A 5145-nucleotide genomic window follows, 5' to 3' on the forward strand; every position below is an offset into this window, starting at 1 on the left:
CACACACACACACACACACACACACACACACACATATATATATGTCAACGTTTCCTAGTCTATAGTATATTTCATGGTTCAAAATTTAATTTGAACTTTTAAAAATATATATATTTATTTTTAGTTTTCAACATTCATTTCCACAAGATTTTGAGTTACACATTTTCTCCCTGTCTTTCCCCTACCCCCATCCCAAGATAGTGAGCCTACTGAATACCCCTTCACCCAATCTGTTCTCTCTTATATCCTCCCCCACACTCCCTAATTTTCTAGTAAGGCAAGATGAATTTCTACGCCCCAATGTCTGTGTATCTTATTTCCCAATTGCATGTAGAAAACTTTTTTTAAAACTTTAATTTCCAGATTCTTTCCCTTCTTTCCTCCTAACCCACACCCACTGAGAAGACAAGCAATTAAATATAGATTGTATATGTGTAGTCATGCAAATATTTCCTTAGTAGTTATATTGTGAAAGACTAACTATATTTTCCTCCATACTATCCCAACCCCCCACTTATTCTGTTTTCTACTTTGACCCTGAGCCTTTTCAAAAGTTTTTGCTTCTAACTACCCTCTCCCCCAATCTTCCCTACCTTATATCAACTTCCTTTAATCCCCTTCCCCCTACTTTTCTGTAAGATACCCAGTTGAGTGTGTATGTTATTGCCTTCTTAAAAAAAACCTCAATGAGAAAGGTTGTCCTATTCCCTTTCACCTTCCTGCTCTTCCCCTCCATTGTAACAGTTTTCCCTTCCCTCTTTTATATGAGATAATTTACCATAACCTATCTCTCCCTTTCTCCTTTCAATAAAGTCCTATCTCACTTATTAATTCTATTTTTTTAGGTATTATCCTTTCATATTCAACTCATCCTGTGCCCTCTGTCCACATATGCATGTGTATACATATGCACACACTCACATATATATTTATATACACATATACCACCCTATACATATATATTCCTTTCAACTATCCTCATACTGAGAAAAGTGTTATGAGTTACAATTGTCATTTTTCCATGTAGCAATGTAAATACTTAAACTTTAATAAATTCCTTATGATTTTTTTTCCTGTTTACCTTCTCATACTTCTCTTTCTTCTGGTATTTGAAAGTCAATTTTTTTGGTTTAGCACTGTTCTTTTTTATTCATCAAGAATGCTTAGGTGTCCCCTATTTCACTGAATTACCATATTTTCCCCCGAAGGATTTTACTCAGTTTTGCTTGGTAGGTGATTCTTGGTTTTAAACCTAGCTCCTTTGACCTCTGGAGTATCATATTCCAAGACTTTTGATCCTTTAATATAGTACCTGCTAGATCTTGTATTATCCTGATTGTGCTTCCAAAATCCTCAAATTGTTTCTTCCTGGTTGCTTGTAATATTTTCTCATTGACCAAGGAGTTTTCTTTTTGGGATATTTTTCAAGAGGCAATTTGGTGAATTCTTTCCATATCTATTTTTCCTTCTGGTTCTAGAATATCAGGGCAATTTTTTCTGAGAATTTTTGAAGGATGAGTTCTAGCCTCTTTTTTTTTTTATCATGGCTTTTAGGGAGTCCAACTACTTTTAAATTAGCTCTCCTGGATCTATTTTCCAAGTCAATGGTTTTTCCACTGTGATATTTCACATTGTCTTCTATTTTATTTTTCATTTGTGTGGATCTGTTTTGTAGTATCTTGATTACTCATAAAGTCATTAACTCCATTTGCTCCAACCTATTTTTGAAGGAATGATTCTCTTCAGTGAATTTTTGAAATTCCTTTTCCCTCAGGCAGATTCATCTTTTTAAGGCATTCTTCTCTTCATTGCCTTTTTGGGCCTCTTTTGCCATTTGAGTTAGTCCATTTTTTAAGGTTTTATTTACTTCAGTATTTTGGGGGTCTCCTTTAGCAAGCTTTTGACTCACTTTTCTTTTTTTTTTTTTTTAAGCAATCAGGGTTAAGTAACTTGCTCAAGGTTACACGGCCAGTTATTTCTGGGTGTGGTGCTGAGTGTCTGAGCCCGGGATTCGATCTCCAGGTCGTCCCAACACTGGAGCCGGTGCTCTTACTCACTGAGCCATCTGGCCGCCCATTGTTGACTCACTTTTCATGATTTTCTTGCATCATTCTCATTTCTCTTCCCAAGTTTCTCTACTTCTCTTGCTTGATTTTCAAAACCTTCTTGAGCTCCTCCATGGCCTGTTTCCAGTTTATATTTTTTCTTGGAAGCTTATGATGCAGGAGTTTTGACTTTGTTGTCTTCTTCTGGTTCCATGTTTTGATCCTCTTTGTCTCCCAAGAAAGATTCTATGGTCTGATTATGCTTCCTCTGTTTGCTCATCGTGCTAGCCAACTACTTGACCGTTAATCTCTTTGCCATGCTAGGGCTCTACTTCCAAAGTGATGATAGCTATCTCCCAAATTGATGGGGTTTTCACAAATGTTGTCATAGCTGTTGTCTGAGTTATGAGGAGGATGCCCTCTCTGCAGCCACCATAAACTCTGGCACACTGGTGTTCCTCATCCCAGGACCACCACCCAAGGCTGGGCCCCAACTCCAAGCAGGTTAAAGCAAGAGTGATTACCCTCTGAATGGTCACTTGGTCCCCCTACAATCTGCAGGCCAGGAGCTCTGTAGGCAGCCACGTGACTGAAGCTGCAGCAACTGCACTGCCACACACCTCTTGCCACAGGGACAGGGGCTAGAACACACTCTTCTCTCACCCTGGATCAACAGGGTTCCTCACTGACCTTTTACTTTCTCTTTGTTGTTTATGGGTTAAGAAGTCTGGAAACAACCATAGCTGCCAGTGATTGACTCTCCTGAAGTATACTCTGGCAATCTCAGTCTCTGGTCAGGGTTACCCTTGGTCTTGGCCAGTACAGCTTATGCAGGACTGTGCTTGGCTCCCAGCCCGGTGCAATAGACCCTTCCTGTCAGCCTGCTAGGCTGCCTTCATTTGGAGATTTGTTCCTCTTTGTCACTTTGTGGGTTCTATAGCTCTAAAATTTATTTAGAGTCATATTTTATAGGTATTGGAGGTGGTTGGTGTGGGAGCTCAAACAAGTTCCTGCTTTTATTCCTCCATCTTGGCTCTACCCCAAATTTGTACTTTTAAAATATATTTTTCACAAATAACCCCCCAAATACTTTTCAAACCACTCTATAGCATTTACACCTCTTGTAAGGTTGACAGGAAAGGTTTGTTGCACTAGTGTGAAAGAAGAGTGCAGTCCAGTGTGGGCAGTGCTAGCACAGATGGGTACAGAGCAGGCCTCAGGGGATTGAATCCCTTGGAAACTGTGGCAGTTTCCAGACTTCTCAATGCACAAATGCTAAACATAACTTAGAAGGTAAATAGGAAAGGTCTGTCAGACCTGTGCAAGAAAGTAGTGTGGAACAGCCTGAGCCGCAGGGAATGTTGGTGGGCTGCAACTGCAGTGGATGCTTCTGGAACTGTTAGCCCATGGTTGGTGGAGGGATTTAGTGACTGATCACAGGGGATTGCAGGGATCTCCTTGCTAGCTCTAAGGCAGGATTCTCTTGCTTTGCCTATGCTTGGACCTGAGACACAGTCATTACAGCCCTGGTGTGAGAAGGGTCTGTGGCAGAGCTTGTGACAGTGGTGGAGAGGGAATCCTCTTCACAGTTCAAAAACAAAAAAGAGAGATTACTGTCATTTAAAGACCAGAGCACTGGCCAGGAGTGAAATAAACACCTCTCTTTTGATCATATCACCCTAGAAGAACTAAAAATTTACCAGCCCCTAGAAATATCTCTGAAAACAGTTTTGGAAAACCCCCAAAGTATAGGACAGCACACTCTCCCCTCAGGAAGCAGAGTCCTACCTAAACAAAGTGGTAAAAAGTCAATTGATTGTCTGGGAAAATGAGGAAACAGTGGGAAAAAAGAAGACTATAGAATCTTACTTTGGTGACAAGAAAGAACAAAACATACAACCAGAAGAAGACAATAAAGAAAAAGATCCTATATCTAAAGCCTCCAAGAAAAATGTGAATTGATCTCAGGCCATGGAAGAACTCAAAGAGAATTTTGAAAATCAAGTAAGAGAAGTAGAGGAAAAAATAGGAGGAGAAATGGGAGTGATGGAAGAAAATCATGAAAGGCAAGTTAACAGCATGCTAAAGGAGAGTCAAAAAATGCTGAAGGAAATAGCATTTAAAAAAATAGACTAATCCAAATGGCAAAAGAGGTCCAAAAAGCCAATGAGGAGAAAGAAAATTAAATTCTTAATTAAATTAAATTAAATTCTTAAAAAAAATAATTGGCTAAGTGGAAAATGAGGTCCAAAAGCTCACTGAAGACAATAATTCCTTAAAAATTAGAAAAGAGTAAATGGAAGCTGATGATTTATGGAGAAATAAAGAAGGTATAAAATTAGAATCAAAAGAATGAAAAAATAGAAGACAACATTAAATTATTGCATTAGAAAAACCAGTGACCTGGAAAATAGTTCAAGGAGAGATAATTTTAAAATTATTGAACTACCTGAAAACCATGATAGAAAAAGAACCTAGACATTTTCTTTCAAGAAATTATCAAGGAAAACTGTTCTGATATTCTAGATCAGCAGGAAAAACAGAAATAGAAAGAATCCATCAGGCCTCTCCTGAAATAGATCTCAAAAATAAAATTCTAGGAATATTTTAGCCAAAAATTCCAGAGTTCCCAAGTTAAGGAGAAAATATTGCATGCAGCAAGAAAGAAACAATTCAAATATCATGGAAACACAATCAGAATAAAACAAGATTTAGAAGCTTCTACATTAAGGGATTGGAGGGCTTTGAATAAGGAGCTAGGATTATAACCAAGAATTACCTCCTCAGCAAAACTGAGTGTATTCCTTCAGTGGGAAAAAATGGACATTCAGTGAAAGAAAGGATTTTCAAGGATTCTTGCTGAAAAGACCATAGATGAAGAGAAAATTTGACTTTCAAATACAAGACTCAAGGGAAGCATGAAAAAGTAAACAGGAAAGAGAAATAATAAGGGATTACTTAAAGTTGAACAGTTTACATTTCTCCAGGGAAAAATGAACAGAATGAACAGAAAATAGTTAAAGAAGGGAAGGAACTGGAAATAAAAATGGTTTGAGGAATGCTTCCTGTAAAGGTGGGATTTTAGTTGCTATTTAAAAGA

Source organism: Petaurus breviceps, unplaced genomic scaffold (genome assembly GCF_028583685.1).
Source record: "Petaurus breviceps papuanus isolate PSGF00001 unplaced genomic scaffold, PetGlider_PUasm1.0 90895, whole genome shotgun sequence".
In the NCBI taxonomy this organism is placed as follows: Eukaryota; Metazoa; Chordata; class Mammalia; order Diprotodontia; family Petauridae; genus Petaurus; species Petaurus breviceps.